Below are 23650 nucleotides of genomic sequence, written 5' to 3'. Positions count from 1 at the left end.
ATTCTTTAATTAACCCAAACAATCTTTGCCTTCATTTATTAATTTTCATAAAAATCTTATTGTAGACACTAAAAAATGGTCAACACCTGTGTCTCCTAATTTTTTAACATATCATGCACATAGTGCCTCTTAGGTTTAATTAATTAATTAAAACCCCTTTTACTAACAATTCTTCTAAGTCCTAAATAAATAAATTTAATAATTTATTTATGTGTCCCCTTTGTCCATTAATTAAATAAATTCATTTTATTTTATTAACAATGATTCATGTAGGATTTCTTAACATGCAATGGAAAACAATTTTTCACATAGCTTAATTAGGAGGTTTTAATGAACACCAATTTTTCACATAGAATAATTAGGAGGTTTTAATGAACAACAATTTTCCACATAGCCTAATTAGGAGTTTTTAATGAACAACAATTCTTCACATAGCCTAATTAGGAGGTTTGAATGAATTCTACAATTCTCACATAGTCTTAATTAGGATTTGGATCAAAGAACAACAAATTTCACATTTCATGCATGCAAAGGGTTTAAAATGAACAACAAATTGCATTTAATAATGGTTTAAATTGATCAAATCCTTTTCTAATTAATGTGGAATTAACCTCATCTAGTCTTAATTAGGATTCAAATGGATCAATGAACATTTCTTTTTCTAAAGGTTAAACAATCAATGTTTGTCATGTCTTCTTTTATTTTGCTTGTGTATTTTTACCCTTAGAAGTGGGTCTACCTCTCGATTTGCCTAGCACTCACACATGCATTGGTGAGAGGGAACGACCCAAAGTAGTGACGAGCTAAGTCCAAGCTCTTTCAAACCATTCTAAATAACTGTGTTTGCAACAAAAGTTGTAAGAAACAGGTGTTGGAATGGCATAACAACGATTAAATTTGCCAGATCTATGCCCACCCGAACAAATGCCCTAACTAAAACGTCTTGTGTTTAGAGACCAAAATCTCTCTATTTGTTGACTCAGGTGTTGTGATACGCACATGCTGAAGAAACCTCTCATGTACCCCTCAATTAGAGATAGTAAATTCTTGGGAAGTGATCCCCCTTGAATTCGAAGCTTGGTATGTAAGTAGAAGTGAGTGTTGTGGAGGGGAGCGAGTGCTACCAAGATTCTAACTATCCGGTTGATTGTGGTATTTTATGGTAAGAGGATTCAACATATATTGTCCTTTCTAGCCTTAGGAAATGTTGTGAAGGTGAATGATTATTTTGTGTCAAATTCCAACAAACATTTTGTCTTCTATGTTTGCCAAAAGTTGAATAAAAAACACAAGTGTCAAAAAAAGTCATTTTCAAGCAAGTCCAAACTTTCTCAAAACCAAATTCAAAACAAGGTTCAAACAAAGGTCCAAAATCTTGTCCAAGTATTCATCCAACATTCAAAGATGGCTTGCTAAAACATTGGAAATCCTTGTCTAAAAATACATGTCACTTAGGGTTAGACTTTACATAGTCCGAACTTAGGTCTTAGGACATAATCATTACTCTTCATTTTAATCCATTTCATTTGTAGTGTCCTCATTTTACACTTAGGTTTAAAATCATTTGCCTAAGTCTTCATTTCATTGTCATACCCAAGCTAGGTTTTCACTTAGGTGACATTTTTGCATTATCATTGTCATACTAAAATTGGGTTTTACTCTAGGTCATATTATGCATTTCCAAAGTCATTGGTCCTCACATATCCATATCTCATTTTATTTATCATTGCATAGTCCAATCCCTAGTCTTGTCTTAGCTTGATCTTCTCATATCATTTCATATCTCCAAGTCATAACACATTTTGAGGTCATTTTCATATTATATCTTAGGTTCATATCCCTAGGTTATTGTCATTATCATTATCCTCTTGCATAATAGTCTCAAAATTAGGTTTTTCCAAACTTTAAAATCAAAACTTTAGATTAAATCTTGTCATTGTTAGGGAGTCTTGACCTTGTCCAACATTTTCTCTTTTTTCATCAACATCATTTTGTCAAACCTAGCTTAATATCCAAACGTATAGGTGAGACATTGTCAATTTATCCTATTTGCTCTTTTTGACCTTGTGCGACATTTGCTCTTTTTTCATCAACATCATTTTGTCAAACCTAGCTTAATATCCAAACATATAGGTGAGACAGTAGAAATGGAATAACAAACTATTGTAAAACCAAAAATTATCCAGCCATAAAAAACCCTACTTCTACAATCAAAATCCACCATACACCAATGAAGAACCTAAAACATGTAAATCACAACAAAATAGAAAGATTATACCATTCACATGATTCGTAGGGTTTGATCTCCATTATTTCCTATCTCTATTGATCTTGTTTGATATGGTTGCTCTCATATTTTATGTGTGCACAAGAGCTCAACAAAGACTAGATTGTGGTTGTGAAGTCGCTTGATCGCATAAAGTTTGATTGCATGAAATCATTGGCTAGGGTTAAGAAAGGATGAAGGAATCCTCCCATATAGATAACACCTTAGAAAGAAAATGGATGGTTAGGATTAAGAGGTGAAAGGATAAATGGTCGACTAGGATTAGAGGGTAGGTAGGAAAAATGGGAAAATATTAGAGAAGTGGTAAAGGTAAATTAAGAGATGAATGACAAGTGCCATGGAGGGCAAAAAACTAATGAATTAATTAAATAAATAAAAATCTATTTAATTAATAGAAGAAGTGGGGCCAATTAAATATTTATTTAATTTAGGGAAAGACTAGAAGAGGATAAATGAATTAATTAAATAAATTAAAATCTGTTTAATTAATAGAAAGCTAAGGATAAAATAATTAATTAAATAAAAATATTTATTTAATTAGGCTAGGACAATTTTAGGTGTCTATAGTAACAAAGATGGAGTGCAATGACACTTAGTGTGTTGACAAAAAATCCTACTTGTTATCTTAAATTTAATGGTATTGACATGTCAAAATATTAATATCTAATAATAAATGTAATATTTTCAGCATATAGAATTGATGCTTCTCTATATGTACATAATATAATAGATTTAGAAAAAATGGCTGAGCGAAGGAGGGAGCTAGGGTTTCACAGGTTTCAAGGGTTTCATGGTTTTGGTAGAGTACAAGGTTCATGGCCTTTCAATCGAAAAAATGGTACTCATACACAATGGGGAATGCACATGCATTCAAACACACTTCCTAGAGCTCACTGCTCAAAATATAATGACCCGAAAGGCTACAACCCTCAGGGAAGTCTCACTGACTTACAATAAGATTCAAACTACAATCTGGAAGAAACGAACTGTAATAATAGCATATCCAAATGCTTGATTGTCTACTCTGCAACACCAATCTCTGCTCAATCATAATGTTGAAGGATGAATCACTTGTTATCACATACTCCACTCTCTAATAATGCAGACAGAACCACTGATACCAAAATTATAAGACAATACCACCTATTTATACAATTCATCAACCTTGATAACAAGGTTGGCTAAACCCTCAACTCATAATCACAAAATTACAACACACGATACAAAGATTGACCACCAGACCAATATAATGATATACATGACATAACATGGACCTAATTCAAATCTCCAAACACACAACACCACCAGAAATCACGCCAAGATCAACCACATAACACCAAAAACATCACCAGTTCAACAAAATCACCAAAAATTCGCACAACGACCAATGCAGATCTCATCAGGACAAATAGGACACAATTAGGAAACACCAACAAGCACATTAGAATCATTAGAAATAGCTGCACCAACACCACTTATCAAATCTTCGTCTGTCAATGTTTGAAACTCAAGAACACTCAAACATCAACAACTTACATGAAAAAATATAACTTGCGGAGCACCAAATCACGAACCATCTAAAATGAAGATACACAAGACCATCCCAAACAATCTCCTAAAGACTCTGCTCAAGATCTAATCACACCAGAATATATCGGAGGAAATACTAAACTCTACAAAGCACTAGCCAGAAAACACAAACTGCAAACGGGATCTATTGATATGATCAATTAAGCTTCCTGGATCACCAAAACCAATACAGAAGAATATAGTGATACTATATATATTCCATACACCAAACCATAATCACAATCAACCAATCTACAAGCACCAGAGTAGGAATATGTTGATAACAATTGCAACAACATATCCTACCAGCAACAATGTCCAACAACAATCTCTTCTCCTTTTGTACCAAGAAAATCATCATCACCAGCAGCAAGGAAAACTAGCTCATTTGTATTTTTAACAAAATCTTCAAATTTTCAACTTTATTAACCTCATCATCACATGCACGCACTTCATTCATTAAATTAATATTTAGGTATTGAGATGGGGCTAGAGTTTGTATATTACCTTTTTCAGAAAGAGGGCCTTCATGAGTCGAAGGGTGAGTTACCTCCTCTTTAGTTTCTTTTTCTCCTCCTACAAAAGAAATTAGGCTGCATATTTGACTTCTCCACTTCCTCCATCGATTCCTTCTCATCTCAAACCGATACTAAATTGGGAACCTCTACAGCAGAAGCACAATTTAAGTACCCTTCTCCAACTTCTTCAGAAACATTTTCATTGATACTAGAATCAACCACATCTACATTGACTTCAATAATGTGACCATCTTTATTCATAACACCACATTGAAAGTCCTCATTAGATATTTTTAGGCTCCAAGTAGGAATAAAGATTGTCTTGAATTTGAAGATTCTTGCTCCTCATGAGGAACGTACGATTACTCAGTGTCATCTTTTCGCGCACATGTCAATGAAGATTCTGACATTTTCTCTATGGCATGAACCACATGATCTTGTCCTTGATGGGCAAAAAAATTATAAGTAGCATTATTTTTCTTCTTTGTTTTTTCTCCGGACAAATTTAAAGCCTCAACTCTTGATTGTAGCTATTGAATCTCATGCTTAAGATCTTTAATCAGGTGAAACTTATTGGTCAAACTCCTTAGCAATGATATGGATTTATAATCCTCAAAAGGACACAACTTCTTTCTTTTAGCTTTACAAATGCTCTCTCTATAGTTATCCCATAATACATGCATCACTTAATCATTTAAAGGCAAAATTTCTTGAATTGTTGGTGTAACTTGCCTCTCAAGCCGGTTTTCTTGGTTTGACTGGTACATGACCATATTATGAGGTCTTCAAATGAAAATAGTTTCCAACCTCCTTTTTAAGGGAGACACCATTAGATATCTTGAAACATAGAAGCACTGGTCTCTTTGCTTCATGTCCATAATAGAGTCGTTAAAAAATTGTTGGTCATCACATTTGCTCCTTTAAAAAGATAATTTGAAGAATCTCTTGTGCCCACTTGCTAGAGACAAATACACAACTAACAGTTGGACAAAATGCCAATTAAACTAGCAATTTTCCTTTAAATTTTAGAGGTACAACTCCCTCTTATGGTATTATTGGGTTTTTCAAAGGGGGTATGCTTTTAACCGGCAAGTAGGAAAGCCAAGATGACATGACATCAATACAAAAGAGACTAATAGGATAAAAAATAGCACAAAATAGATGACTCAAAGTTCGTTTATTTGCCACACATGAGAAATGGTCATGGAAAATTAACAGATGTTCTTCCTAGATAATGTAAATTTGCCAAGACTTAAAGTTCTAGAAACACATTCATAATATATTAGGCAGATGAATCCACATAACAAATTGAAAATCTCAAAGTAAATGCTAATCTAAAGGAATATGCCAATCTTTGTTTAGAAATTTGCCATTCAGGAGGAGTTGGTCCCGATCTAGGATAAAGTCCAAAATGAAGGATATGTGAATGATAATTTTGTTAAGGAAAGTGAGGTTTTGTCCAAATACCACAATATTATAGCTTGAGAAGAGACCTTTTGGAGGCAGAGATCTCGAGCCTTATGGGTCAAGGATGGTGATAAAAACACCAAATTCTTCCACATCTCATAGGGTTGCAAATGAAATTGGCCACCTTGTGAAGAATGGGAGAAGAATTGATAATGAGGATAAAATAAGTGGAGTTGTTGTTGAATTCTTAGCTGATCTTCTAAAGAAAGATACGATGTTAGACCCGGAGACTTAGAATATGTTGGTTGATATTATACCTAAAATCCTATCTGAGAGCCAAGATCATAATCTTGCTACCATTCCTTCTAAGGAGGAGATTAGGAGTGATGTCTTTTCTTTTGACAACAGTAAAGCTCCAGGTCCTGATGGCTTTCCTATGTTTTTCTTTCAACACTTTTGGGATGTGGTAGGGGAAGATGTGTCCAATGTTGCTAAAGAAGTTTTTGGAGCTAGATCTTTGTTGAAGGAATTGAATGCTACCTTCATCATCCTCATTCCCAAGAAGCAAGAGGTTGATTCTTTGGATGCTTTTAGGCCTATTATCTTGTGCAACTCCTACAAAATTATCTCCGAGGTCCTTACATTGAGATTGTTGAATGTTCTTCCTCTTCTGATCTCTCCTCAACAAAATGGTGTTGTGCTAGGAAGATAGATTCTTGACTCCATCATCATTGTTCATGAAAACATTCATTCACTTTTGGAGGTGAAGTCTCAAGGCTTTCTTCTGAAATTGGACATTTCTAAAGCTTATGATAGGGTGAATTGGTGCTTCTTAAATAAGGTTTTTCATGCTTTTGGTTTCTCTGACAAGGTTATTAGTTTGATTTGGCATCTCATTTCCACTGCCTCTTCGGTTGTTATTGTCAATGGATCGTTGTCCCACTTCTTTAGAACCTTGAGAGGTCTTAGGTAGGATGATCCCATGTCGCTTATTCTTTTCACTATAATGGAAGAAAGTTTGGGTAGATTCATTCATAAAAAAATTGTGGCAGGATCCCTGAAAGGTCTCAAGTCGTCCTTTGCCAATTTGATTTGCTCTCATCAATAATTTGTTGATGACACCATTTTAATTGGTAGCTCTTTTTTCGGAGAAGCCGGAGTCATCATATAGATTCTCAATACCTATGAAAAAACCTTGGGACAAATGGTTAATAGAACTAAGGGTTTTATCTATTTTATCAACACCCCAAGTTAGTGCCAAATGAAGGTTACTAATATTCTCGGCGGCCTCATTTGTAAGCTCCCCTCTACTTACCTGGGTCTCCCTTTGGGATCTAAACCTTTGAGTCCTTGTGGAAATATTTAATTAATCGATTTAATAGGAAGTTGGCTGGGTGGAAAGGCACCCTTCTGAGTCACGCTGGTAAAATTCAGCTGTTGAAAGCTACTCTTCAGAACCTCCCAGTGTATGCACTCAGTTTGTTCAAAATTCCATCTAAATTTGCTGAAATTATTGAAAAAATTCAAAAAAGATTCCTTTGGTCAGGGGTTGAGGAAAAAAGAATCCCTCTAGTTGCCTGGGAGAGTGCCTGCAAGCCAAGGAGATCTGGTGGATTGGGAATTAGAAGCATCAAAACCTTTAATAATGCTCTTCTGGCTAAACAGGTCTGGAGGTCTTATGACTGTAGAAGGGAATGGAACATCTTATGACACAATAAATATCTTTCTAATGTTCATTCTTTGCAGGATTTTTTGAGTTCTTCTCATATCCGCGTTGGATCTCATCTTTGGAACAATATCCTCAAGGCTAGGGATGTGGCTAGCTAGGGAGCCTATTGGAAGCTGGGGAATGGAAGAAAAATCCAGTTTTGGGATGATTGTTGGATCAGGAATCACTCACTTGCTTCTGATCCTACTTTGGGATCTTTAAGGGATCTTTGTGTGGCTTCTCTTGGCACTATGGTGGCTGACTATTGGGAGGAGGGTAAGTGGGTTAATCTTCTTGTTATTAATCCTTCTTTCACCCATTTGCAAATTTCCCTAAATTCTTTTGGTTTGGATGAAAGTGTGGAAAATGAACTAATTTGGAAGTTCAATCCCAATGGGAAGTTTTTTGTGGCTTCTGCGGATGTCTGTAATGAATCCCATGTGTCCTGGTGTTCTAAAGTTTGGATTAAGGATCTTTCTCCTAAGGTCAATATGTTTTTTTGGCTCCTCTTTTTTAATAAAATCTTAACTACTGACAATCTTGTTAAGAGAGGCTTTTCTATCCTAAATAGATACTACTTGTGCTTGCAGGAGGCTAAATTTGTGGACCATCTATTTTTACATTGCTCTTACACCTCTGAGATTTGGAGTCTGGTGCTTCAGAAATGAGATCTTTGTTGGACTTTATTGGGAGCTGTTAAGGAGTTCATCCACCAATGGAACCCACCCTCAAAAAAACCCTTCATTAAGAAGCTCTAGTTTTTTGTGTTTCTTCACATGGCGTGGAGTTTATGGCAAGAAAGTAATAATCATATCTTCAGGGATATCCATCTCCCTCCTAATATTATCTGCAAGAAAATTTCTAGAGCCATCTTTGATAACCTCTCAGTTGTTAGCCTCAATATCCTCTCTCACAGTGGTATCCTTAAGGAGTATGAAGCTAATGTTGTCAAGGACTGGGATTTTGGTCATCATATGGTTACACCTAAGGTCAACCCTAGGGACAACATTAGTTGGAACTTCCCACCCCAAGGATGGGTTAAAATCAATTTCAATGGCGCGTCTAGAGGGAACCCTGGTCAAGAAGGCTATGGTGGGGTGATACAGGATCACTATGACAACCTCATTTTTGCTATTGCTCTCCTTTTGGGTAAACAAACTATTAATGTTGTTGAAGCCATAGGAGCTTATTACTGTTTAAAATTTGCAAAACAGAACAACTGTAAGCTTGTTTGGGTCGAGGGGACTCAAAGAACATTATCAATTACCTAAAGGGCAATTCAACTCCGACTTAGAATGTTGATATTTGGATGAAGAAAACTAAAGATATTGTTAAAACCTTTGATAAATGCATGTTCATCCATGTTTACAGACAAGCCAATGTGATTACTGACTTCCTTTCCAACAGGGGAGTGTCGTGTAAAGCCCATATTTGTTGGACCCATGGTGAAATGTTGGACTTGGAATTTGTGATGCATCTGCTCCACGAGAAAAGTCAGGGGAGTAAATTTAATGATTACTAGTGCCATAATGACTTTGAGTGTTTCTAGAACTGCTAATACCTTTCGTTTTGAGACAGGCAGCCAGAGAGGATATAAGAATCAATGCGAATTTATTTTGCATGCTTTGTGGGTTATTTTATACTTTTTTGAGAGGTTTGCTTTAACTCTGGAAATTTGTCGTAGAGAGAATTACAGAGAGCTTGATAAAATGGGTGGTGCAAGAAAAAGAATCGAGCCGCCTAGCTATGTGCAGCTTAAGAATGAAAAGAAGCTTTGGCGTATTCTAAAGAAAAGTGGGATCCCTCCACACATTGAGAGGCTTCAAGGGAGAAATCAAGATGTTACGAGATATTTTTCTAAAAACTGGAAGGATGGAACGATTTTTCTTCATGTTCGGAGGGTTCTGGTTGATGAAGCCCTTATTGCACGGGTCACTGGGTTATCTATGGATGGCATGAAGTACTAAAGAGATAGGGTGTACACAGAGCAAGCTTTGCAAAATTTCCCCAAGGAGGAGGAGGAGCGGGCTAAAATCGTTAAGAAGATGACCAGCTACTATGATAGTCCAGTCATTAAGTCTTTCTGGCAGAAGCTTCTCAAGGTAATTATGAATTACCTTACTTTGGATGGTCGATATACTAGGGTGTATGGCCACCACTTTTTTATTCTGAATCATTTCTGCTATGGTGTGAAAATGTCTTTTCCTTTCTACCTTATGTCTTCTCTTAGGGATAATTTCAATGACCACTGTAAGAACTCTGCTAAGTTTCCCATCATGCATGAAGGTCTGCTAGTCCTTATTAATTCCCACTTCCGTGCTCTTCCTCCCCTTGATGATTTTATCCACATTTCTTCTGAGAATGATGAGAGTGCGGGAGAGTATGATAATGATGCTTCTAGGTCTGGGTTTGATGAGACCCCCCCTCCCTTGAAAAAAGCTAAAATGGAAATTCCTTCGAGCTCTAAACCCAAGATGAGGAAGGGTTCCAAAGGTCATAAGAACATCGTTATGTCCTTCTCCTCTACTTCGACTGAGAATGGCTCCCCCTCTTCTAGTGAGAAGGTGGATGATGTTAAGAACCCTAATAACCCTAATGTCCCGACCTCTCCTCTGTCTTATAAGGAGACTGGTAATTTGGGTGTGGCTGGTATTGTAGATCTTCATCCCAAAAGTGATGAGCTAAATGATAAGAGGGAGGATTATAAAAATGTGCTCGGGATGGCTCGTGATCATGCAATTGACACCTTCAGTTTGTTCAAGTGGTTGTTTCATGAACTTAAAGAGATTTGGATTAACCAAATAGCCCTGGGAAGGAAAATGGGCTCTCTCTCTATTGGTTCTTCTCTTGGTAATCCGAATAATGAAGGGAATTGGACTAAGGCTTAGAAGAAGTCGGTCATGGACTGTATCAAGAAAATAGGGGAAGGGGTTGATCAGCTGAAGAAAACGTTGGAGGAATGCATCACCCATGTTGAGGAAGGCTACAACAAGATCTAGGACACCCTCAAGACCATTATGGTTAGCAGTCACAAAATTGTTAAACAGTCTGCAATGGTTATGAATACCATGGTGAATAGTCTGGAACAACTGGATAAGGTTATTGTTTCTATTGGTGATGAAGCTGAGGTGACTCAAAGTGGTGAAGGACCCAACAAAAGGACCCGAGGGAACATGAAGAAAAAGGTGGCCTTTTAGAATTTAGATCATAAAGCTATGAAGGTTGCTGTTGATACCATGAATTCTCTTGAGGCTGAGGTCGCTGAGACACTCAGAAGCCTAATGTAATTGGGTTATTTTTAGTTGGTTCTTTCTATGTCAGGGTTTTGTCCTTCGACTGTCTTTTTGTGCCTGGCTGGGCTTTTGTTGTGTCTTTGGTTGCTGCTTTTTATGCCTATCCTTGCAACCCATTTTATTTTGGATATTGCTTTCTGGTTCTATACCTCTTAGAATCATTTGTTAAGGGTTTCAGGGCCCCTTCAAAACCTATTTTTGCCTTAATCCAAAACATTTTTCCCACTTCCAAAATCACATTCAAAAGTATAAGTCTCCATCTTCTACATATAAAATCATGTCTACAAAAAGAAAACTATATATTGCCATTTTCCATTTAACTAATTGAAAATCACCACTAAAGCATTTACTGGTCGAGTCTCACTCATGTATCGAAGTACAAGGGGGATCAACCTGCTCTTTTTATTTCTCTCTTTAGTAATACATATAAAAAGGAAAGTAACCTCTCAAAGATAACGATTTCTTGAAAATAACTATTTCTACAAAAGAAAACTGAAAGCTACTTTAAAGCACACGTGGCTTACATAAGTTCACGATTCAAAGCCAAAATTTAGAGAACTATTTTAACTATGATAACCAACACTTAAATGGTAGGAGGGGCAAAATCCCTCCATATGTCAAGCTCCCTTTGAAGGAAGACATCATGCATTTTGAATTTTTCTTCTTCTTCTTCAAGCACCAAAATCACCCTCATGAATTCAACATAGCTTCGTTTGCACTGCTAAGCTAAGTTTGTCAACCCAGAAAGGATGTCTTCTTATGGGTCTTCTACAAATTGTGTACCTGGTTGCATTACCAATGCAGGTCCATCTCCTTGAAGTACCATCCTTCCACCCACAATCTACTAAGCTAATTGTCTGGATTTCTAGCTGCAATAATTCCCTTTTCTAATTGGTGGTCATGATTATCATCTTGCCTTTCTGTTTCCTAGCAATGTCACTGCTTCCCTATACCCAGCAAAAAAAGTTTGTTGCTTCCACATGAGGGTATATAGTCCAAAGATAATGTCTCCTTATTCATTTTCTAGCCAATTCAAGTCAATATTGGTTACACGAAGTTGATCATTATGAGATAGAATCATTCTGGAAGGAGTAATTCATACTAAATAATGCAGATATGTTACTTAAACCAACTTCGTAGGTCATACTAAGCATGAGCAAATACATTTTATGCCTTGTGCAAGAAATGACATGTCATTAAATGCTATAACTCATCCCTTGCATTTCTTTCATCATTTAATCAACCACTAAGGAGATGTACTTGCAAATCTTTGTAAGATTAGGTCTTGGGAAGAGCGTAATACACAGTGATCGGCAAGCTAAAGATTTTAAGCACAGTGCGATAAGTTCCTAGATCCTTTGATGCCTCGATGCAAGTATGACTACTTTGTTACTTGATATGATCTATTATCTTGAAAGGAGTATCAACAATTTAGGAAGGTCGAGCACTTGAACATTTGGAAGCAGTGTTGGAGTTTCCGTATCAATCGATTAGCTTCGATAGGCATTACTAATCATAAGGATCGTGGGATTGGACTTAAGCGAATTCAGGAACCGTGAGGGTAGTTCCAAGTCGCTAAGATTTGGTGACCAAACACTTAAGTTGGCACAAGGATGATGAGATTCGAAGAATCGAGTTTCTTGGGAACTTCAAATATGACAAAGCAAAGGTCAATAGTGTGACATAACATGCTTATGAGGTGAATTTTAGGATCGAAGATAGGGATCAAAATTAATTAGTAGAAGGGAGAGGAAACAACATCCATTCTATTTACACTTGTTTTTCTAGATTTTATTCAAAAATATGTCACCATTTCACACCTTTTTATAGTCCACACAATGTAATTATGCTTATTAGCACTCTTGTGGAAGCTCATAAAATCTCATTTCAAAAAATACCATGCACAAAATTAAATTAATTAATGACAAGGATCCATGGAATAAAAATTGATTAAGCTAAGGAATAACCTGGATTTTGGAAATGTCCAATTGGATCACTAACATAGCTCCAAATGTAGATTTTGGAATACAATTTCTAATTTGACTAAAGTGACTATTAGTTAGATTTTTATTTCAAATTTTAAATTTGTTAGCTCTTTAGATGACTTTCCTCTATAAACTAAATTAAAAGATGTTTTTGTCCAATTTTTATATAATTTAAAGAAGATAAATAATTTCAAAACGAATAAAAACCTAATGTAAAATCTAACTTGATTAAAATCTCTTAAAATGTAAAAATCTTTATAAGATACTTTCACTTGAACCACATATAATATTTTGTAGAAAATACAAAGAAATACAATCAAGCATTTAATTGATCGGCTAATAATAGAAATTCAATACATTACAATTCCTACTATTCGATCTAAGGCAATCTAACACAAGATTCAATACATTACAATTCCTACCATTCGATCTAAGACAATCTAACACAATATTCAATACATTGCAATTTATACCATTCGATCTAAGACAATGTAACATCATTTTCTACAAAAAAACCGTAGATTTGTTCTCATAAGAATATTAGATTAATCTAATTGATGTTCTCCTAATGATCTTAAATTGATCTAAATAGATTAAGATTAATTCTTAATATAAAAAAATGCTTTGAAATAAAATGTGCTTTAATTTATTCATAACAACTAATAATGAAAAAAACATGAACCAAAAATTTAAAGTTCAAATCTATATCCATAAAAATAACCTTAATCAATTCCACACTCACGGATTCAAATATACAATAATAATAATGAACAATAATAACAATCTAAAATAAAGCAAAGAGGGATTTTGTTTGGAACGCCTCAGTGTTTATTTGGATTCACACAGAGCCGAGGGGATGGTGTCTCAACAGTACCGTGGATTTTGTTCTAGAATGTCTCAAAGGTACTCTTGATTTCCTTCTAGAATGTCTGTAACGATATTCTGGATTTTCTTCTAGAATACCTCAACGTGGATTTTCTTCTAGAATTTCTCTAACGGTACTTAAATTATAGCCCTGAGATGAGACAAAATGGACGACATAGATGAAATAGCACCATTCAACTACTCTATTTATAGACAATTCATTTGAAAAACAGGGGCAGATTGTTACCGATTCCATTTTTTTTGTTTGCTTGTGATTTTTGTGTTTCTGGATTTTCTTCAGATTGTTCCCTATTCTATTTGTTTTTTGTTTGAGTGTGATCCTCTTATGTTTTTATTCAGTTTTTGCATTTGGATTTTTATCAATTTCAATTTTCATGGTATTCTGTGGATGGTGAATTTTGAATGGGGCACTGAGGAGGGCAGAGCTATATTTCCAGTTGCATTTTCCCTAATATGCAAGGAGGTATTCGATCTCGGACCTATGCCGCCATTGTTTGGGAGATGGATGCAGAGTCTGCGGCTTATGGAGATCGGCTATAATGCGTCCTGCCACAAGGTATTTTTGTTGTTTCTGTTTTCTCAATCTTGAACATTTTTGTCATCTTTGTCGGAGTGAGCTTAGAAAAGCCCTCACTTTTCTGTGTGTCAACATCCTTGGCCTCGTTTTTTACCAAATCTATCATTATAATTAACATTTCTGGAAATTAAATATTTGTGGATTTTTACAATCAAGCATAGTATACCACTGTGTAAATGATTTTAATTATGGTGATCTATTTTTCTTCTAGATTTATCTTCAGAGAAGTTAATTTGGTTGACTCTCTGCTGTTGGTTATTCTGACATACACCTAGGTCATATACCACCTCCTCCACCTAATATGATTTTCTTAATCTGTCGGAAAGGACATGGATACTTTATTTTAATAGCAGTTCTATTGCTGTTCCCAGAGTCTGAAGTTTTTTGTCATCCCTAAAACCCTGTTCTCCACCCCCCAAAACGCAGAGAAATACCAGTTATTGTTGAAAATATTATATAGAAAACTCATGGTTGTTGGTAAGCTGGAAGAAATTGGGGAATGGATTCTGTGATGGTTTTCATGGAAATATTTTCTAAACCCTATTTGCTAGCAGTTATTTAATGTTTATACGAGGCTGTACATCTTGATCTAACTCTATCTCAAAAAGAATTCAGTGCAAACTCTGAAACGGCTTTATGTGTAGATGCTAATCATTTTACAGAATTTGTTCCATTATATTCATATGCAAGCTGACATTGGTACATACTACATAGAGTGAGGGCTTAAACTTTAGAAACTTAGGCCTTTCAGTTTGTTTTAAAATTTAAAAAAGAAGGCTGGGATATTTTGAAGTTAAAAGGATACAAATTGACAGTAGACAGGGACTGAATATATCAATATGCTGTATGAATAATTCCTGCAATTCCTCTTAGATTGCCATTATTAACATTGCATCTAAGAGGTCATGTTTTATTTTCTAGTTTGCCCAAGGTTCATATTGCAGGTTGAGCATCTAACAGCCCTTTGCTCTCATAGTTTCGTTCGTTCTTTCATGTTTTTTTGATCTTTATATCTATAACTAGAAGATTGGAAGGATTTATGTACTTGGGTTCAATTTTCTTGTAGCACATATCTTTATAATAAGTCTTGGTCTATGTGCTTTCAAGGAGTCTTCCCGAGTTTACTCTGTGCAGTGTTTTATTCTGTTTGTTATGTTCGTGTTCACATTGTGCTTACTCCTTTTTGGGCTCTTTGTGTTTATTAGTCCGTTATTGAATGTTCTTGTTCATTCATGTCGATGTAGGCACCAGGCATGATTTAGCTTGAAACGATCATTTTCGCATGTATTCCTTGTTTGGTTTGGCTTCCCACACTCATAACCTATCTTGCCGCCTTACATAACTCTCAGGATATTAGGTCCATAGACATTAAGGCTCATGGGGATATTTACTCATGGGTCTGAATTGTAAAGCATGCAATGTCTTAGAATTGACTAGCACACTCATAATTGTAGTTCAAAATAAGAATATCTATGATGGACTCTTAAACCTGGATAAATGCATTTTAATTTACCAATGTCATTAAGTTTACAGTGCCAAACCGAGCAATGCCATGATGTTGCAGTCTGAATTATTGTTTGATGTTGTATTTTTGCAGTAATCAAATGCATTATGTGTACACTCTAGACTTTGATTCATCCAATTTTTTTTATATTTATTGCATTAGGGTTAAGTGTAATGGAGTTTAATTGCATAGCCAGGGTTAGCCTCACAGGAAATTTCATCCCATAGCTGTGAATCAAAAAGATCAGCAGCCCTATGTTTTTTATTCCACTGCAACTGTGCATAACATTGGTAAAGAAGAAGTGAAAGGGTGGAAGATTTTTATTGGGTTCCAGCATAGGGAATAGCTGGTGACAGCGAGCAATGCTCCGATCGACGATTGGTTCAATTTGCCTGCTAATGTTAGCAATGGCACTGTTTTGTCAGGGTTCCAACTTCTGACAGATAGATCTCAGGACTGCTATTGAGACTGCAATATGACTGGTAAGTAGTTGGTTCTGGCCCCATCATAGTTCTTTCTTGGAGAAAGGGGAAATCATTAAGGAATGAACTTTTGTCTAGCTCTCCTTTTTGAAAATTATAAGTATATGGAAAAACTCTAGTCCTATAATATGGTGTATGATTTTTCTCTAAGTGAAAACCACAATTTCTTAAACCGAAAACAATATGGTGTATGGTATTTAATGTATTTCAAAAGATTTCTGAACTGTGTAATCTGCATTTTGAACTTTTTGTGAAAACTAGTTGATTAGCTGGAAATAACCATAAAACACTCCTGCTCATAGTTTATGAATACACCAGCTTCGATATCTTGAATGTTTACCAACTTCTAGTATTACATGAGTCACAATGTCTACCGACACTTGCAAAACATATGGGCAGGAATCAACACTTTTCTAGCCAAATAGAGTTTTATATATGACTAGATGGAGATTGAATTAAACAACTCTCAATAATTACTAATTACTTGTTGAAGTATTTTGAAAAGAGAAAATGATATTACATATGGTTGGCCTTGTGAATCTATCCATCTAAAAAAGTTATTGTATGTGTCTGTCTTGTCATCTATTCTTTCTTATCTTGATGAGATTGAATTTTATATGATTAAAATTTCACGAGATCAAATTTTATATGATTAAAATGTGAGTGACATTAAATTAAAAAAATAGGCTGCATGCTAACTAGAAAAATATCTAGTTAGCATGCAGGATGGTAGCCTGAAAGCCATTTCTTGAGGGTGATGAGCGACGGTTAACTGACAGAAATACAAAACAGCATAGTTAAAATGATGTAAGATGATGTCTACATAAACCTGCACACCAATCACATTCCCAAAAGAATGTTTGATTGCACGTCTCACACAATACCGCATTGTTCCAGACCATGGCGTCTCACACAATACCGCATTGTTCCAGACCATGGCCAATGCAACCTTTAATCTCTTTTGTAACTCTCACACCAATCACACCAATCACATTCCCAAAAGAATGTTTGATTGCACATCTCACACAATACCGCATTGTCTCACACAATATCGCAACCTTTAATCTCTTTTGTAACTGACAGTTATAACTGACTCTAAGACCATATCAAAAATTTTGAAGATTGGGAGACATTAAATTGAGGTTAAAAAATGAAATCAGAAATTCAAATTATTGCTTTTAGTGTATACTAGTGTTACTGCTGTTATGATTAATTCTATGGCTGTTATACAACTGTCATTGCTGTCATGATTAATTTTATTTCTGTTATATTGCTGTCATGATATATTTATTGCTATTGTATTTGGTTGATGTTGATGTTCCTATCAAAATTTTTGAAGATTGAGACTTTAAATTGAGATTGAAAAATAAAATCAGAAATTCAAATTATTCCTGTTAGTGTTAATTGCTATAGAACTCATAATATATATTTATTGTTGTTATAATAGTGTTACTGCTGTCATGGTTAATTTTAATTTTATTGTCATGATTAATTTTTTTGCTGTTATACTACTGTCACTGCTGTTATGATTAATTTTGTTTCTGTTATATTGATGTTATGATATATTTATTGCTATTTTATATTTCTATTGGTTAAATTGTGAATAATTTTCAATTGTCAATTTTCTGAACCCCTTAGCTTTAGTATCGCATACATTATGAATTTGATGAAAATAAATATATTTGTAGATTTCTCATTTCAATTAAGCTTTAGCTTTGCATTCAAAGAATTTGGATATTATTAAGTGAAAATAGAAGTATCCCAATATCATTTTACTTCTACACTGGATTTTTGGTACTTTCATCCTTTGTAAGTTTCCTCTTTTTATAAATACTGGAAAACATGCATTGCCTTGTATATTACTGGGAAACATAGGCATGCATTCTTTAATAAATGATCCCACCTGTATATTTTTCCTACTATAGGATACTTTACTTAGAATTAGGTAGATTTATGATCTTTATCTCTTGTTTTAATTTTTAAAGGTTTTTGTGCTGGTATTTCAAAAAAATTGTGTTTAGTATTGTTGTATTCTTATGAGATTCATTTATTGAATCTTTCTGTCATAGTTTTATTTTCATAATATACTAAATTGTAAATTGATATTAATTAAAAATATGGTTGATGTTGGTTGTTTGACATGTTGCCAGTGTTAAAAAAATGTTTGGAAAGCTTGAATATGTAATTGAAGTTAATTTTTTTTTAAAAAACATAACTTGAAACTAAAATCTGAGAAAATGTTTACACTTTTGAAATTTTTGTTGAAGTTGATTCACTTCAATAAATGTAGTTTGTTCCCTTCTTAAGGGTGTGAGGAAAGACCATTGATCATCACCATTCTTTTCCATTTTCAATAAATGTAGTTTGCTCCCTCTTAAATGTAGTTTGCCCCCTTCTTAAGGTTGTGAGGAATGGCTGCTGAAAGGAACGGCTGCCAATTGGTTATTCCATTTTAAATGTTGCATTATAATTTTTAAACATTTTAATATTACTTACCCATAATTAGTGCGTTTTTATTTGAAATCTATTTATTATTGTAATAATAATTTAGTAATATTGTAATAATTAGTGTTGCATTAGTGCATTTTTATTTGGAATCTATTTATTATTTGTATGCATTGTGTGCATCAACTTTTTTTATTCTCTAATTTGATAAAGTTATTGGAATTCAACTTAGATGTTCAATTTAATTTGATATAATTGCTTGTGTGAAGTGTGGGTTGGAACTTTGGCATTGACTTATATTTGATTCACTTTGTTTGCATTTATTGTTTGTATGAAGTGTGTGTTCGAGCTTTGGCATTCACTTTTTGTGCATTTAAAGTTTGACATCCACTTCTTTATTTAGTGTGTTTCACTTTGGTACACACTTATTGTTTTTGTCAAGTATGTGTTTGAACATTGACATCATTATTTCAATGAGATCTTGGTATTCATTTTGTGTGTGTGGGAAATTTGTATAAACTAATGTGAACATTCAGATTGTGTGTATATGTGAGTGATGTAACTTCGACATTCACTTGGATTTGAGGTCAGTATGCATTGGCATCCACTTATTACTTGTGTGAGTTATCTGCCTAAACTTTGGCCTCCTCTTATTGTTGGAATACAACTTTGTTACTCTATGTGTGTAAATTAACTTTAACATTCACTATCTGTATGTGAAAGTTGAAACATTTACTCTACGTATGTGTAAAATGTGTGTGAGAGAAGGGAATTTGGCATTCCCTTTATGTCAAGTGTTATGTGAGTATTTGAAGTTTGAACATTGTGCGCCATACGACTACACTTTAACCTTGTGTGGCATCACCCCTGCAATTAACTACTCCACTAAGAGGATTGAGCTATTCACAAGCTATGCTATGCCTATCCTACTTGATGCAACAATACAAAGATAACACAACACTTGATTGGAGCAGGGGACAACATATTCTTTATTGAAACTCAAGCTACTATATAGAGATGGTATCCCTTGGTTGATTCAACTAAATACTCAATCTATTCCCAAACGTAGAATATGTACTAGTCAGACTTCGTTGTCAATGCTCTAGCTAGTCTCTACAAGAACACACCATTCACTAAGGAAGTCCTGTACTTCTCCACACACACACTAACAATACATGATTTAAAAATTTCCTTTAGCCTAAGTCAATTCTTCCAAGTCAAGCCAAGTCTGATGGTATTTTTGTAACTAGCCTTATCTCACAATTTGTAGCTCATTTGAGTTCCAACATAAATCCAACAAGCCAACAATAACACTCAGATTAGATAGCTCTCACATTTTTTTTAACCTTTGACCCGAAACATTCATTGCAACACAAATCATTCAATGCATCGATGCATGAGTCCAAATCATGAGTAAACTGTCAAATTAAATCCTTTTTGGGTGGTTCTAATAACTTCCACCAACCTTTCTCATTGATACTCAAATCCATCCAGATCCATCTACATTCCTCATGTTTTGCTAGATAACTTAAAAGTAGGTTAGATTTGAATCTAGTGAGTGGTTTTTTGAACTCATTTTTTTTTTGATCAGTAAAGGCAGAGCCAGGATTTATATTAATTATGTATAATTATAGTATTGATATAGTTGGTTGATGCATTATCAAAATGCTTAATGGGTGCTTTTGTAACCTTTCTCAGCATTCAAGAAGGAGAGCTTCCAGACAAGCAGACCATAAGCAACATATTCTATCCTTCCAAAATCTTTCAAATTATGCAGTCTAAGATCATAAAAAACTATAGAAAGTCTGGGTGGCAGATTCTCTATTGCCAAATTAACAGAGATTTTACTAAAATAAAAAACCAAAATTGATCTTGTGAGAGTCTAGAAAAAGTAACAAGTGTCTTTAAACAGAGCTAAATTAGAAACCTAGCTCGCAGGATTCATTGGAGATTTTAGGTTGAGGAGTAACATTTCTCACTAACCCATGACCTCTGCTCGGAGGACAGCTACGACCACGGCCACGACCAGACCCACAACGGCCCCTTCAAGCACCACCCCTACAAACCTGCTCAGCCTGGAGCCTCTCATCTTCTACTTTCATAGGAAAGAGACCATTAAGTCTTGTGAATTGAAGGAGATCATCCACTTTGCCTCGGTCTTTCGAATTTTCCCCTAAGAACCGCCACTTGAGGTATCTGAGGCCTACTCCAACAAACACCCTATATCTATCCAAATCATTCCCTTTCAAGTCTAGCAAGAAGGGGTAGTAATTGATAAGCTCGCCATTGGCATTAAACGGAATTTGATCACCTGGCCGAGGAGCCCCTGAATCATGGAGATCCTTGTTTAGAATTTTTTGGAACTCCTGGAGAACCTCTTCTGGGAATAGCTTCTTTGTAAGACTCCATACAACTTGCTTGGCTAGTTTTAAGTCCATCAGAGAAGCTATGAACTTGGAGGAAATGCTAGTGTTATTTGGGGAATACTCCTCCCTGTTCAAATGCCCACTACCCAGAATCATTTTAACTGCCAATATAACAAGGAATTTTGAATGGAGAAGGAGGCGTTTTAGTAATTCAAGGCTGATCATAACTCTCAGACAGACAATTATTCAGTTTAGGATCTGCCCTACTTTGTTTTAGCTGGGACTTTACTCTTAAATCCGATTCATTGATATTGACTCCTCTATAGAATAGGCTTAGATCTTGAAAATTATGTTTGAGTAGATCTAAGATGTTCACTCATTATTGACTATGTGAGTTTAATCATTTCTTTAGTATTAATAATTGATTAGGTCTGAGGTTAATAATTGCTTAGGAATTAACATTTCAGGACATGAGACTAGCTTAGTATTCAACATCTGGTCATACTCACGGGGCTTGTATGGTACATGGTCTATAAAGAACTTGGGGTCATAGTCATGGGGCTTGTGTGCTACATAGTTAATGTATATTGTTGTTCTTGGGGAATTGTCATTTATGTGTCTTAACCAAAACAGAGGAAAACGACAAGGAACAAACAATGAGAGAAAAACCAACAAAATTTAAGTACCACTGCCACTAAGTAGGACATTCGAAGCATAAATGCATAATTTGGCACAAGGACATCTTAAAAAAGAAAAAGTTGCAAGAAAATCTGCTATTGTTTTGTTGTAAGGCTTTAAATGCTCATAATGTTAAATAGACTTCTGATTAATTCTTTAATTGCAATTGAAAGGTCATAATGGAACTTTGTAGGAGTTGGGATCTATTTTCAGTAATGAGATAGACTTGGCCACCTCATTTGACGATGACAACCAGAAACCTCCAGAAACCAGTACCACTCCCTGAGTCGACGTGTATGAAAAAAAGTTGATTTGCCAAATTTCAGCAGGAAGACAAGTATCCAGAATATCAAACATTATATCAAGTACAGTTTTCTAAAATCTGTCGCCAACCTTACTAGTTGCCATCAAACAACAGTCCAGGTGATACAGTTATTGGGGCCATCAAGGGAACGACCAAGCGATAAGGAACTCGCTTGTAAACCATCAGTGAAGCTAGCAACAGGTTGCTGTGAGACAACAATCGACTGCTGCAGAACAGGAGCTAGTTGCAGAACAGAAGGCTGGTGCAGAGCATCGAGAGAAAGCAATGTTGAGATCATGTAATGTCCCTAATTTTTGAGTGATGATTAATTAAATTTATTTTTTATTAAGTTGTCAACAAAATAAATAAAATATAAAAAATTAATATTAATTAATATAATTAAATAATAATGAAGCAATAAAATATTACTATAATATCACTTTATAAAATATATTTCTCTAGCAAGTCGCCTATCTTCTAGATTCTTTTTGGTGATCTTTAAAAGGTGGTTTGTGATGATGTTTTGGGGCATGCTTGAATTCGATAAACGGTTTGTGATTTCTGGAGATGAAAATCTTCAAGAGCTGAGAGGAGAACTAGACTAAACCATGATTCATGATGGAGTCTACATTGTGCCAAATTTGTGAAGTCTCCTTTGGAGACAAATTTGTAGAAATAATAACGCCATTGGTGATTCTAGGTAATCTAGGCAAATAAGAATATTTAATTTTGAATATTATTATTATATTCAATTTTGGGCAATTGATTTTATAAAGGCTTGGTAGTGTAATGTTTGGCAATTATCGTGGTTAGATGAGTTCGATCGATAAATACTAAGACTGTGGATAGTATTGACTAAGACAATTCAATGGAAGATTGCCAATTTTTAGTATTATATTGCATCGATATAATCTATGGGGCCCCAATAATATTAAGCTTCCATAGTCAGAGATAATACATTCCCATCTAGCAATTAATATAGATGTGGATTGTCTGACTTACAAAGAAAGGTTGATATGGCGGACATGTGGAAGAGATGACATGTTGATTCAATATAGGGGTAAGCTAAGGTTTCATTCAGCAAATTAGAGTGGAAAGGATAATATAGTCAGCATGAAGCAATAAGAGATATATTGGCGGCAACTCTTATTCAGCGCAAGTGTAGATATTGAGAGGGAGCTATTCATTATGAAGCGAAGGCATATATAAATTGCAGATGTTCGAAGCAAGTTGTTAAGGGTCCCTTGTATGCGTATAGACATGGTTACCTTCTCAAGGGTGTTGGGCGCTTATTGCATTTAAAGACGGATCTCTGTATATTAATGACATTGAATTTCAATGTTGGACATTAATAATCCTCTAATCGAATGTAATATGAAACTTCAATCAGAGATCAGGTCATACTCTATATTTTCTATGCATTGTTTGTGCTCTTGATTTCCAGTGTATGTTATTCTTTGTACATTTTTATGCATTAGAAATTATTGCTTAATCCATGACTTCTGATTTGGAAGAAACATAGTAGTGGTGAGAAGTTTTGTAATTATCAGAACTGCGTGTTATCAAAGGTGTAATTCAAAGGGATTATTGTGAACTTTTCTTCATATTTGTATTGAGGGATATTTCAGTGTTATCAAAGCCA

At 34.9% G+C, this 23650-nt stretch overlaps 1 long non-coding RNA gene across 1 annotated transcript; it reads left to right on the top strand.

Moving 5' to 3' along the window:
- The first annotated feature begins 13574 nt into the window (after positions 1 to 13574).
- On the top strand, positions 13575 to 16438 carry LOC131044861 (uncharacterized). The gene is made up of 2 exons (XR_009105717.1): positions 13575 to 14208; positions 15926 to 16438. It is a non-coding gene; the product is annotated as an uncharacterized LOC131044861 (long non-coding RNA).
- The last annotated feature ends 7212 nt before the right edge of the window (positions 16439 to 23650 follow it).

This window comes from Cryptomeria japonica, chromosome 1, assembly GCF_030272615.1.
Source record: "Cryptomeria japonica chromosome 1, Sugi_1.0, whole genome shotgun sequence".
Taxonomy (NCBI): Eukaryota; Viridiplantae; Streptophyta; class Pinopsida; order Cupressales; family Cupressaceae; genus Cryptomeria; species Cryptomeria japonica.
Note: the sequence above shows the minus strand (reverse complement) of the source record. Positions and strands in the feature narration are given on the sequence as shown.